Genomic DNA, 15,273 nt, shown 5'->3' with positions numbered 1-15,273 from the left:
CAATACGGTAATGCTGTTACAAAACATATGATATATTGCCAAATTTCACAAATTCAATGAATTTTGCAAGTAATGCAATTTTTTGAGCACCACTGTATATATTAATATGTTTCGTAAATTATAGGTTGTATGTTAAATATAAATTTAATATGTTTTATCCCTCTATTGTTTATTATTTCCCTTGGGTGACGGAAATTTGATGCTTGAGGATCCAGCTCAAACTATATAATGAAAGTCACTGAAAATATACGTTTCATTAACGTTATCTCGTTTAACGGAAGACTTTTCAGGACGTGTCTCTCTCTTTCGTTAACTGAGGAACATATGTATATAAGACCATTTTATGCTATCATATCTGAAGTCATTCTGTACAGAATTTTGGAAAACTTCAAAATATAATAAAACAAACGAAAAGCGGAATGCCACGAAAGAGTGATTATAGGAATCAAAGATTAAAATTTCAAGAAATTTTAGAGTTAAAATTACTCTTTTTGTACATAAAAATTATAATTTTTAAGGCATAATTCTGAGAAGGCAAATTGTTCCATATGTCCAACTCACAGACTTCGAGAGAGGATGGATAGTTGGTCTACAAGAGGCGGAGTGTTCCGCGATATTGTTGAACAAGTTGGATAAAAGGTGTGTATAGTTCATTGATAGTGCACACAATGGAAAGAAAAATGCACACATGTTCCAAGACCTACCGGAAACATCGACAAAAGGGAGGAACAGCATATCTGAAAAATGTTTTTGGTGAACAGGTCAGCCACTTCTTTCCAGATTAGGAATGTTTTTTGTGAACCTCGCACGGTTCGCAATCCTTTGCTGGAGTGGGCAGCGATCTCGAGTCCCATTGAACTATTTGCTTCTCGCTCCTATACATTGGAATGCATTGGTCAATTGGAGGCTGGATGGCATTCAATAGTGTTTAGCGATGAGAGCCGTTTCAGCCTTGGTGTGAATAATAGAAGAATGAGAGTCAGCGTCAGAAGTCTCTCTCTCTCTCTCTCTAGGTGCCTGTTCAGTCTTTTTTCGATGATCGTGTCGATACACACATGGATTTAGATTTTATTAATTTTGTTATTTTCAGAAATATTTTCGAAATGTGATATTTTCAAAACAGCACTCATCCACACGTTCCGATAACTGTTCTAGATCTATTGCGGACAACCTTCACCAATGATAGCTAGTCGCTCGTTTTATGCCTGCAAATTTTTTCTGCGCGATATGACGCCCTATGGGCTCTCTGCTATGCTATGAATTATTAAAGGTTATATTTGCTTGTCTGTGCACTTCGATTCAAATGGCAAAACCATTTCGCGTTTTTTAATTTATTTCATAATTGTTATGACTAAAATGCAGTGTAATATTTTTTGTGTTCTTTCTCTGGCAACACAGTAGTGTTACTAACTTTGCCTCTAAATAAAATCTATATTTATGTGACCAAAGAAAACTTTTATGCAGTTTAACAATGACTCCTCTAAAAATTATATGAAGTGCCTTAAAAGGAGATAAATAAAAAGATTTCTCCCCAAAGAAAAAAAAAATAATAATAATAAAATAGCTGTAGCGAGTATCGCATCCTGGATATCTTCCGAGACTACCAGGTTGACGCGATATGCTCTTTATCTTCTGTACATGTTATTTATGTCTTGATATACAGCCCACAAATCTCTGATTTGGCAAATAAAGGTGATGTGCTACCCCCTTCACGATCATTTAAAAATCAATTATGGAGGCGAATGAGGCAAAGGCATCAAAGAGCAGAATTAAATGATTAGTGTGATTTTTTTTTTAAATGATTTATCGTAACCTACTTATTTTGAAAGCTTACTAAAATAATGCCTTAGGATCGTAGACGTGCTACAGAAATCAACTGGAACGAAATCATTTATGTGCAGCTACAGATGGCGTGTAGGAAAAAATTAACGGTAAATTCGAGAGGTATCATGTACATATATTGTACAGTACTTTTGCAATTTGTGATTTATCGTCACCCTTTCTCTGCGTCCTGTGTAAATATCCTATTCAGAACAAACACAATTTCTAAGAATGTGATATAAATTTACAAGCGAATATCTAAAATATTTCTTCCTCCTTCCCCCACTTTTTTTTACGTAAAGAGATGATGCTTCTTGAAGTCACCAGCGCGACTTATTATTTTAATTTATTCTTTTTCACACTCACATACAAAAAGAATATTTTTTATGGTTACACAACCATGGATCTATAATCGATTATTTGATTGTTTGTTTCTCCGATTCCAGTATTATATTCTAAAGCAACTATTAGAATTGTAATCTCTCTTGAAGATATCAGTCAGGATAATAGTGACAATTCTTCGAAGTTCACGCATTGAAATTTGTATTAAAGTTAAACCTTGTCAAACTTTCCTATAAAACTGCATTAAAGTCAGATAAATAAATAAAATAATATCTGGCAAATGAGCAATGATGTAGGTAGCCGATCTATATACTGTGTACAAGATACTCGAAATGCTAAACTAGTTGGATGTACACATGGTGGCGTTTGTAGTAAAACTCAGTAACCGTGTTTAGTGTGCAAAAGACGCTACATCATCCGCACAACGAACTACAATATGTTATTGCAACCATAGAGTATTGCCAAGTCTCTAATGGGTTGACCTCTGTAAGTAGCAAAAGCATAAATTGATGGATTCTTAAATGTTTGCTGTTATTGCTTAGAAAAAACAAATTGTCTCTAAACAATTTTCGTAATGTGATGTTTGGCTTTTAAATGTATATTAGTAATTAGTAATGATTCAAACTGCGCACAGAGAAAACGCATATATGAACAAATTCAAAGTGCTGTTTTATCATTGATGTATTGTCCATCCATATTATTATCGTTGCTGCTATTTCTATTAAAAATAAATTGCCTTACCCTACATAATTATGTGTTTTACTCTGACATGTTTATTTTGCTTAATATTCGTTGACTGACATGTCTGCAATCGCTCTTTTAATTGACTATTTCCGTCTTATAATTTTGTATTAATAGGCCGAGTACGTTCCAAAACTTTATTACTTGTTTCCCTTCACTTTTCAACTGGGTTTATCCGTTCCCTTGAGATTTCTTATTATTTATATTCTCATTTAATTAATATATTTACAATTTTATATTAATTTTTACGGATTGTATTTAATATACTAAAGTCATTGTTTTCAAATTAACTTAAATAATACTGTAAAATTCTTCTGTATTTCATATTTGCCGTTGTCGACCATTTAAAAAGGTCGTAGACACTATATTCAGAAGAATGAGATATAAAAAGAAAACTGCTGCTTAAATGCTTTTATTGTATTATTTTTAACTAAGTGTACACTATCTTTTAATTTTTATTATACATTACGTTCCGATCCATCCTAATATCACAAATTAATGCCAATAAAGGCAAGAAAAATTAAAATGGGGAACATGAGCTTTAATACAGAATACTTTCTGTATAAACTTTAATACAGAAAGGATACATTTAAAAAAAAAAAAAAAAAATTCTGAAATCTCCCATCGTCTGGAATATTTATAAAACCCTGTTTGGTACATAGCTTTGTAGTATCCTTTTTTTTTTTTTATTTCGGTAAATTTTCGAATGTTTACCTTCATGATTTTCTTTTTCATCATTTTGTTAATGCAGAGATTTCCATCCTTGGTACCCCACCATCAGAATGTGCCGAAAGCATCTATGATATGCTTTCGGCACATTCTGCATTATGATAATAGGGGTACTTCTAATGGTGCCTGATTCGAGTGATAATTTAATGATTTTATTGGGAGTTTGTTAATAATGGAATATTGTCATCACCTATTCTTTGTATCAAATAAAACACATAAATAAATTAATTATGGTTACTACCATAGAATTTTGAAGCGAAAAAATTATTATTATGAATATTTTATACTTTTCGAGGTCAACAGAACTTCCGATGTCAGTAGGTTATGGCGAATAGACTTCAAAGTATAAAAAACAGAAACACATAAGTAAGACTGCGTAGGGCGCATGTAAATCACAAACACTGCGTAACAAACTTGTCCCTATTGGGAACAGATTTTGGATTATTTGATTCTTTTCTTTAACCTGAAACGTAACTCATATAATACGTCTTACCTATAAAACCGAACGTACAGATATCAGAGATTATTATAACTGTTTTCACAACACTGTCAACGATTATTTCCTGTTGCGGAATCTGCTTGAAAAATATCAATTGAAAGTAGGCCTATCAATTTCGAAATGCGAGTGTAATGTAACGTAAAATTTTCGTGTAACTTCTAAATAAAATGGCACTGCTGGAAAAAAATAAAATAAAATACTATTTGGAGTCTGGTTTCATCTTTATGGAGATATCAGGATACCTCATTCAAAATGACACGTCTGGTTACCCTAACTTATTAGAGCATTTACTATTTCGGGCACTATAAAAATAGGCGGTAAAATAATTTTAAAAAAAATCGTTTTTCGGAAATTACTTTTAGAATACAGGGATAACATTCTGGACATTCGCTTGCAATGTATTTTAACTTCATTGAAAAAAAAAAGTACGTTTTGTGGTATAGGGATGTTGAACGGAAGTACCAGTTTAAATATTTAAAAAAAAATTAAAATGAATATAATCGCATATTTTATAAAAAAGATTTTTAATGGTACAGAAATTCATGTACTCATTTTTCTATGATACTTAATATAGTTTCTGCACTTTTTTTTCCATGTGGTTTTTAAAAAAATGAGAATTTAGTTTTCTGTTGGAATAAATAAGTTTTGGAATTTTCAGCTATCGTCAATAGTAGATAAAATGATAGACTAAAGATGGATAAATATATTTTAGTATACGTCGGTGTGTAAATGCTACCATGATACAATTATTTTATACATTATATTTTTGAAATTTCGAAATAATTTTCTATGTCCTAATCAGTATTGTATATTATGCATGGGTGTTTGAAGATTTTAGCCAATTCAGATTTTAGGCCAGCTTATTTAGGAAATCCAGGTAATAACAGTAAAAACTGGGAGAAATATTCTACAATCTTAGTCATAGTTCTAGGTTTGCATATTCGAATTAGATTTAACATAAATAAGTCAAAAGATAAAGACACTTAACAGCAATTTTAATCAACCTAATCAAGAATAGGCGCCTATGCAAGTAATCCATTCAATATGATCAACACTGAAATGTATTATTATTATTATTATTATTATTATTATTATTAATGGCCATATGGTACAAGGAAGCCTGAAGCTTATGCTGCACCAGCCAAAAAAAAAAAAAAAAAAAATTCCCAAGTTACCCCCTGAGAGAGAGAGAGAAGTAGAAAGGAATCACCAAGAAAGAGAAGAATGATGATATCCAGCTCAGGACCCTGGGTTTGCCAAGCCCATACTCACTAGATGTGAGCCCCCGGGGTTATGTATGAATAACTATGGTGTTCACTTTAAAATTCTGTAGCTTAATAGCCAAAAGCCATGTCAAATCAAAATTATCCATATTGCTGATTTATAATTCCTTATATGCTAGGTTACTAAAAATGTTACATTTTTACATTTAAAAATGTTAGATTTTTTTTTAAATCTAGGTTACTAGATTTAAAAAAAAAAATGCTTAGTATTATTACTTTAATATCAATACATAACACTTTGATTAAATTTTGAGTTATAGGTGCGGTGCCATTTAAGTTAATACTTTGATTAAATTTTATGCAGTTAAAAACTATGCTTTCTAGTGATTTATAATGCCGCCGCTCATCCAATAAAGCAAAAAAAAAAAAAAAAAAAAAAAAAAACCAGCAGCCAAAAACAAAAATTAAGTGCTGTTCTTTATTTAATAACAATCTTTTATTTTAGAACAAAGTTTCTTAAATTTTAAGAGTTTTTTCAATAAAAATTGTTTAAAAACGCATTTTATTTATATTTTTTCCACATTTTACTTATATTTTTGCCCTTTTTACACATATTTTAGCTCTATAACTTGTTATAGAGTTAAAATACGAGTAAAATAGAAATTTTTGTGTGGGTTTTGTACATATTTTTACTTAATTACATTATTTTATTTTCAAATTGTCTTTTATTGATTAAGTAAATGTGTTTTTTTTATAAATTTTAACAAATTCAATTACAAAAAAAATAAGATGGATAACTATATTTTAGTATGTCGGAGTGTAAATGCTACCATAATACTGCGACAACTGTACTTGTTATTATTATTTATTTTATTTATTTTTTTTTTTTTTTGTATTTTAGCATTTCGTAAATTGACTTTTTATTAATCCGAGTTGGGTCTGATTCCTATTAATAATATTCGTTTTTGCTTATATGGGTCCGATTCCGTTTACTTTGAATTATCGAGACTACTGTTATTACATTGATTCACGCATATAGCCTATATTTTTATGTTATTCGAATCGGTTTCTAATAACAAAAAATACAATAATTGAAAAATACATTATCTGTACGGAACAGAATAGGGTAGGCAACCTTTGTTCAACTGCGGGCCGGATGAAAATTTTGTGAATTGCCTTCGCCGGGTATAAGAGGGTTGCTTGATAAGTTTCTAGCCTAGTATAGGAGCTATTGTTTCATGCTCTTTACACTGTTTTTCGATTTAGTCTTGTAATCCAATTCATTTTTTCCAGCGATGTTCTAGATTCAGCTGTCAATATAACCTTGCCGTTTTTGCGCCATAAAAAACTAAAAACCAAACCAAACCAGCGATGTTCTAGATTCACGATCAGTTTTGTAGTCGCCTGCTTGAAGGTCCTGAAAAAAGGAGTATGCGACCGCTATCACCTCATCGTTGGACCGAAATTTCCTTCCAAACAAGTTGGTGTTTAGTTTGGAGAATAGGCGGAAACCAGTTGGAGTGGATCTGGAACGCATGGGGGGAGGGGAACAGTTCATAGACAGTCCGATGAATTGCAGCTACGACAAGGGCCGATATGTGAACAGGTACATTGTCGTAATCAGCTTTCTTGGCCTCTGACTTGACTGAACCTCATAGTTTACTTACTAAGTTAGCTATACTATTGTCCTTTTTGTGTTTTCACCTTTGGAAGACAATGTAACCTTTTGAATCCCAAAAGATAGGTGAAATGACCTTGCTTGCCGATTGGATTGACTTGGCCTTCTTTGGAAACGGTGAATCAGTATGCATATGTACAGATCATGCTTCCATTGTTTTTATTGCAGTTTTGACTCTGGTCGGTAGTGATGAAGCCATGTTTCATCCACGGTTATATATTTGGCCAGAAAGTATGCATACTTTCTGATAGCGAGTGCAAAAAGTTGTTTTGAAGTTTTGAATCGAAGTCTTTTCTGATCAAGTGTCAAAAGGCAGGGAACCCATCGTGCAGAAACCTTTGTTATACCTAATTCATTGTACAAAATGTTTTGCACCTATTCAATTAAGAAGCCTGTAGCCTCTACTATTTTTTTAACAGTTACTCGCCGATCATCCAATACCATATCATTATTGATGTTTTCTGGAGTAGTTGCAGTCGATGGACATCCACTGTGCTATTCGTCTTCGATGCTGGTTCTGCTGCGTTTAAATTCGGCCACTCAATCTTTGACAAAAAAATTCCGTAACCCTGAGAGAGAGAGAGAGAGAGAGAGAGAGAGAGAGAGAGAGAGAGAGAGAGAGAGAGAGAGAGAGAGAGAGAGAGAGAGTGTGTCAAAAGTAGAAGGGAATCGGGAATCACCAAGAAAAAGAAAAATGATGATATCCAGCTCAGGACCCTGGGTATGCCAAGCCCATACTCACCAGATGTGAGCCCCTGGGGTTAATGGTATAGTGCAGTATTTATGTATGTGTGGAAATTTTATTACTGCTCGCTGTTCAGTTTTTTTTTTTTCATTTATGCAGGCTCGAACTTCAATGGTCTAAAAAAAGTATTGTAATTTATGAACTAAAATTTTCATGCCTTTATATAAGGGTTCAAATTATTGAAAAAATATATGTCCCAAAGTATATCTCACCGATCAAATGCTGTAAAATTATTAAACAAACCTCTTATGTATACCAGTTATAAACATTATTCATAAAAGTGTCAATGTTTGGCTCTTTTTTTTTTTAAGTATTTCCTGTTTTTCATCACGAAATACTTAAAATTCGCGTTGCTCACATTGATGGATTCTCCTAATTAGAGATAATTTCTTTCTGGAAAACTCCGTAATTCGAGAAAACACTTCCGCAGTTTTCATAAAAGACAGTTTATTACTTCCGCCTGTTCATAAAAGACAGTTTATTACTTACCTTTATTCTATATATTTAATGGACTTATCAAATAATACAAAATATTAAAATTAAATAATATGCTCTATTCTGAATATATATTTTCAATTACTTTCTTATATGCGTGACCGTCAAGAATTTTAAGGCCTTGGATGCATCGATGAAAATGTTTCATGAAAATTTTTTAGTAATACTGTAATCATTTTGTCACCCATGAAGGTTTGCGATTGGATTGCTTGCATCCAAGCTTCCATTTTAACAAGGCTCTGCTGGTATGCCATTATAAATCGATTGGAACAACGCACAAATATACAGTATATATGTAAGAATCAATGTAATAAAAACAGTTCCAACTGGAATAACATATATTTTGCATATTCGCCAGCAATAGATACTCATACTTGTATATACTTGTATGTATGAGTATCTATTGCTGGCGAATTTATATCGTACATTTAACAATTATTTGATTGATTGAAAAAAGGAAGGGATTCAAGTAAGCCATTTTGAATGCGAGATCATCCTTCCTTAAGAAAATGTGGAAACCATTTGAGTACAATTATGTTCTCCGCATTATAAGATGCATTTTTGTAGATAATGGTTGAGTATCTATAAGTAAGGAAAAAAAAGATTTACCTGTTATTTTTTTCTTAAACTTTTTTCGCAAAAAATAAATAAATAAATAATAATAATAATTATTATAATTATTATTCCGAGGAAGGGGAGCCTAAGTCACATTCTATAATAATTTTATAGAGAATAAGAATACATCTGAATTTTAACCAAGGAAATAATATTGTTCAGTTAATGTAGCTGCGTTACTCAGTAGTATACTAATTATAGAATTTGAATTGTTTGTTGACGACAGAGGTAGGGGACTTGTATTATTTTGATTTAAGTTCGCTTGGACTCTTTAAATTTTGTGGTGATGGATACTTTGTCAACGTTGTAATGTTATCCAGTTTTCTCTAATAAATGATAAAACGCTTTCATTGTCTTTGTTAGCAAACATGTTTGTGATTAATCTGATTCTAATTAAAATCAATATGCAATGATATCCTAGAGTTGGAAAACCTTGTGTCGTTGTTAGAGATTGCGAAATCTAACATCATTCGTATGAAATCTGTTTTGTGAAATCTGCGTCAATCGAAGAGTAATTGCTTTGTGTAATGGGCACTTTAAATATTGGGCTTTAGAAATATATATGTAAATGAAACATATTTATGAGCGCTGTACCGTAATATCAAAGTAATCCAGAGTATTACTTCGTATATCGTCATATCGTGATTGTTACCTGCTGCAAGTGGAATATTAAAATAAAAGCATATCTTCCAGGTTGCTCCTGTGGTTGGATCATTGTCTGTACATGCATTATAGGTGTATATATACATACATATATATATAAATTGATCTGTACATATGCTTGTTTAAATTTTAATAAAGAGCGCTAGCGTACCTGTTCCCGTCATTCTGGATCAGTGTAAAAATTTTCTGGTACAGTATACTGCCGTTTCTTATTTTGTTTACATGTACTTGAAGATTTTAATCAGATGTTGCTCTGAAGTGTTGGCTTTACTAGTAAAGGTAACCAACACGGTTGGTTTGTTGTATCATATCTATTGTTATAATAAAGGTGTACGTAATTCAGTAAATCTGAGTTTTGATTACATTAGCATATGACACTGTACATTTTTTCTACATCCACTGGGCACTCTCAACTAGTTGTGTCAGTGGCCGTCTTTTGTTTCAGAATAATCATTTTGACCTGGATCATCTAATTTCAGGTAAGCAAGTAATTCGTTGTTACAAGTTAAAATGAATGACTTAATTTGACCATAAGCACTGTGAAAGATAATTTCTCAAATTGTTAGTGGTGTAATTTGTTTTCTATTTTACAATTATCTTAACTGGTTTATTGTGAAAAGTGTTGTACAAGCCCAAGTGTTCCCATATGGTCGACATAGGCTCTTACTTGGGTTGTGAAATATACAGGACTGAGGCCCTCCCTCATTCGCGTACCTGGCGGCTCAAGAATTATTATTATTATTATTATTATTATTATTATTATTATTAGCCATATGGTACAAGGAAGCCTGAGGCTTATGCTGCACCAGCCAAAGTGAGGCATGACAAAATGAATAACATCAATGGGACTTTTCTTATGGTAGGATGCCGACGAAGTACGTATAGGGCTTAAACGTCGTAACACTGCCTGGTTGCATAGGTTGATCCAGACGGTCTTCCTACGGAGGGGGAAAGATTAACAATGATATATTATGGTTGAGAGCAACTAAAAATTAAGTTCAAATTGAAGTTGAATACATACATACATTATTGCCATACAACAATTTAATATAAAAAAAACATAACATTTTTGTTTTAATTTATTGAGGCTCTGAGTGAGGAAGATCATCCCCTTCCTGGATCCTTGACTGGATGCACTTGCTCAGTAAATATACCATATAAATAGTGTATTGCTTTATTGTATTTACTTTAAATTCTATCCATATTAGAGCAACGACCGTCATTCAAAGCTCTACATTCCATTTATTATTTATGGTTTAATACATAATATAATCTGAGTGATCATTGAATTATGACTACCCCTATGAAAACTGAATGCGACCCGTTGACCACGTGAGGTACGAGTGCGGAGTTAGTCGACCTACGCAGCATAGATGAGGTGTCAGTGGTTCAGTAGGCAGTAAAATTCCGAGCGTGATGGGTAAAAGGCAGGATTTATCGGACTTTAATAAAGGACAGATTGTGGATGTTCGACAAGCTGGTGCCTCGATTTCCCAAACGGCTGAACTGGTGGGATGCTCGAGAGCCGCCGTAGTTAAAGTGTACCAGGACTGGCGTCAAAATGGTCAAACAATGACCCGACGGCAAAACTGCAAAGGTCAGCAAAAGGTTGATGTTAGAGGTGAGTGTAGGGTCCGACGACTCGTACAGGCAGACAGGCGCAACACTGTGAATAGTTGACTACCCAATACAACATGGGCTAACCCGGAACAATATCTAGCGTGACCATGCGTCGCACACTCGCACGTATGGGTTTTACCAGCAGACAACCCCTACGGCCTCCTCTCCTAACCAAGGTTCATCGGTGTAAAAGACTCGCCTGGTGCAATGAGCATGCAATTGGACGTTAGAAGACCGGGAGAAGGTGTGCTGGTCGGATGAGTCACGTTATTTACTCCACACCGTGGATGGTCGTGTACGGATTTGGCGTCAACAACATAAGGCTCTTGATCCCTCATGCATGGTATCAAAACTGCAGGCCTGTGGAGGCGGTTGTATGGTGTGGGGTACGTTTCACTGGCAGTGGTCTCCGCTATCGTGAACTGCTTGCTGACTGTGTACACCCTGCCTATGTTACACTTTTTCCCGAATGGTGATGGTGTCTTCCAAGATGACAATGCGCCGGGCCATCGGGCACTTGTTGTGCAGGAATGGTTTGAGGAACACAGTTCTGATTGGCCTCCAAACTCCACCGATATCAATCCCATAGAGCACTTGTGGAAAACTAGGGAAAGGCATATCAGGCGTTTGGATACACCAATCACCTCTATTGCTGGCCGCATTACACACAGCTTGGCTGGCCATACCTCCCGAACGCTTCCGACATCTTGTTGAATCAATGCCACGTCAGATAGCTGCTGTACTGAAGGCGAAAGGAGGAACTACGAAGTATTAGGTAGGTGGTCATAATTCAATGATCACTTAGTGTATATTATGTATTTGAAAAAAAAAAAAAATATATATATATATATTTATTTATTTATAATTTTTTTTTTGTTTTGTTTTGTTTTTTAGCTTTAAATTTGCTTTCCGCTCAGTTAAGTTGTCTATTTTGTCCGGTAGATGGCATTAAGTAGAGGAAGTGAAACCGTGCAAGGTAGACGAGTTTTATACACATCACGTGTTCTAAATGTGTGGAGCAGACGATAAATGTCAAGTACTCTGTACAGACTTTCTTGGAAAGTTGCAGGCGAGACCGAAGTTCACTTTTTTAACTACCTGTTACACTGGCGTATATCGCCATCTAGTGAAAAATCAGTTATTCTTCAAATGGACTTTATAACTTCGCTCAATAAGCGAAATGCTTTCTGCAATGTAAAAACTTTTACTCAGGTTGACACAATTAATCGTAATAGCGCAGCAACTTGAAAGTAATATTAGGTAAGTATATGAAAGAAATTTCAACTTTTCTTTGTAATAAAGCAACAAGTTCCCTTTACTTTTATTCCGAATGCTTGCTGGTTGTGATAAAATTAATCATTTTGGTGACGTTAACTTCACCTGGCCATATAATCACATTTTAGACAGTTAATGTCTGTATAGTTAAGTATGCGCGTAACCTTGCGTTTGGGTGACAAGCCATGGCATATGCGAGAAGGATCTGCGCCGGTTTAACCGTGTACCACTGCCACGCGTGTCGGTAGAATTATAATTATTTATTGCTTATTAGACATAAGGCAAGTTTCTGGTATAGGGAACTAGGTTAGTCCGAGAGGCATTGGAAGGCAAACAACGACGGCGTCATAGTTTTCCGATCGGAGGACGGAGTCGTTTGGTGCAGCTTTAATCCTTTGCTCTGAATATTTCTGTGAGTGTTTTATTTTGTTCCCCCCTTTTGTTATTACATGCGCACAGATATGGGGAAGGCAAAGGTGTTTCACGCAAATATGCTAACGCGCCTAAAATAGACCTTTACTGATAATTGTTACTACGATTAAATTTGAGTGTCTACAATTTTGCCAAGACACGATTGGAGGGAATACCTGTAGAGAGTCTTGTCAATCAATTGGGCCCTGGAGAGAATGTGCAAGGTTCACGGGGTAGAATATTTCTCAGTGTGGCCTGTTCCTGTTAACAGGAGAGAGTTTTTACAGGAATGGGATGAGGGGAGTTCCTAGGTATGTGGCGCACCCCTTAAAATTTTTGTGATATGTGTATGTAAGTTTCAGGTGCCCCTTGAATGTTGGCGCCTGGATGCAGTGCAACCCTTTCACCCTCCGGACGGCCCACTCCTGGATGGGATACACTTAAATAGAAAGGGTGCAAGAATATTTGCTGATGCTATCGAGGCAGTGATAGGTGGGTCAGAAAACTCTATCTTTCGGAACACAAACTAATAGATTAACCAGAACTGCAGGCCGAGGTGAAGGTGATCCTTGCACTGCTTCTATTGGAAAATTCAGCAGCATGGAAAGCAGGGTGTTGGGGGCTTGGTGTGGGTCATCATGGAACGAGTAAATACATGGGCTGTATAAGGGTAACTAAGAGTAAGAACATGTGCATGTACACTAATGCCAGGAGCATTAGTGTACACTTGATGAATTTGAAGTACTGATTAAGTAATCAAATGCAGACATTATAGGGGTATTAGAGACATGGCGCCACTCAGACCAGTAGTGTAGCTACCATGTAGGCAGGCAAGGCAATTGCCTCCATGCCCGGCGTTTTTGGCTGTCTCCTGTTTTTGCAATTTTCATTAATTAAGTAGGGGCCCTGAACATGTTCTTTGTCTCTGGGCTCTAAAAAGGGTAGCTACACTACTGACTCAGACACAACCCCAAGGGCTCACATCTGGTGAGTATGGGCTTGGCACACCCAGGGTCGTGAGCTGGATATCATCATTCTTCTCTTTCTTGGTGATTCCCTTCTAGTTCTGACTTGTTCTCTCTCTCTCAGGGTAATTCAGATATTTTTTTTTGGCTGGTGCAGCATAAGCCTTGGGCTTCTTTGCACCATATAGCTAATAATAATAATAACCCTCAATCAGGGAGAAATAATATAAAAGCAGCAATAATAATAATAATAAGGGTTGCAGAATTTGAACATGGAGAGTACAATGTGTACAGACAGGGGAGGGGAGTAATGCTCTTAGGCAGAAGTGGACCATCCAGAGGGTGGAAGGGTTGCACTGCACCTGGGCACCAACATTCAAGGGATGCCTGAAAACCTGACACTTACATACACATATGAAGAATATTTTAAAGGGGGTGCCAAATTTCAATTTCCACCCAGGCACCACATACTCTAGGAAAGCCCCTGATTTTAGGTAAGAAGCCTATTAAATCTAAGACAGTGCATCCAGTCAACATGGGTAGCCAGTACAATGTTGAATCAGTTTGGTGGGACATAAACACTGGGAAAACAAAAATGAGAGTATAACAGGAGCATTAGTGTACACTTGATGAATTTGAAGTACTGATTTTGAGTACTGATATAGAGAAATAGAGTGGGACAGTAAATCAGAATATATTATAATGGGGAATTTTGACGATCCAGATATTGACTAGAACTTGTGGGTTGGTCACTGACATAATAGCAGGACTTGTGTAGACTTATTGGATGACTGTTTTCTACAGAAGCATGTTAGAGAGGCAATAAAAGGAACCACTACTCTTGACCAGCAGAGATTCTTCATGTGTTAAAAATCTGCAAGTGGTAGTGATCACTAAGTGATTGTAGTGTATTGATAAAGGATTTACTTAGAGGTGTAAATACAGTCATGAGTAAACGGAAGGGATTTTGCTCTCATTAGGGTGACTACAGTCATCTCAGACAGTTTTTAAATTTTATGCCCTGGGACCAACTGAAGATGTTACCAACTGCAAATTCTAAATGGGAAGTATTCAGGGAAGTACTTGTAAAAGCTAGGCTCTTCATACCAGCTAAGTAATACTGTTCAAAGCTTAGACCTAAATGGATGTCAGATGGACTGATAAGATTTGTGGCAGAGGAGAAGAAAAATGCATGGAATGCATATAAGTTATTAGGTAATACAGAAGCCTATGATAGATATAAACTAGTGTGCGATCAAGTCGCAAAGGAGATAGGCTAATTAGGTAAGCTGATGCATTCAAATTCAAATTCTCTGCCTGAGAAGTCTCTGGCAGAGAATTCAAAGAAAAGCAGCAAAAGATATTTTTGTATATATTAACGGTAGAAGAAAGGGGTTGAATCGCAAAGGTCCACTTGATGTCAATGGTCTAATTGTTGTTGATCCTACTCA

The 15,273-nt window shown here is 35.2% G+C and overlaps 1 protein-coding gene across 1 annotated transcript in view; it reads left to right on the top strand.

Annotated features, from left to right (window-relative positions):
• Nucleotides 1-12,240: 12,240 nt before the first annotated feature.
• LOC150080542 (uncharacterized) overlaps nucleotides 12,241-15,273 on the top strand; it is a 62,095-nt gene continuing 59,062 nt past the window's right edge. The window contains exon 1 of the mRNA XM_090381068.1: nucleotides 12,241-12,431. The gene's annotated coding sequence lies outside the window, so the exon portion shown is untranslated. The remainder of the gene's footprint in view (nucleotides 12,432-15,273) is intronic.

Source organism: Mastigoproctus giganteus, chromosome 9, assembly GCF_048544385.1.
Source record: "Mastigoproctus giganteus isolate SK-2022 chromosome 9, ASM4854438v1, whole genome shotgun sequence".
In the NCBI taxonomy this organism is placed as follows: domain Eukaryota; kingdom Metazoa; phylum Arthropoda; class Arachnida; order Uropygi; family Thelyphonidae; genus Mastigoproctus; species Mastigoproctus giganteus.
The sequence above is the reverse complement of the archived record's forward strand: the minus strand, read 5'-3'. Positions and strand labels throughout refer to the sequence as shown.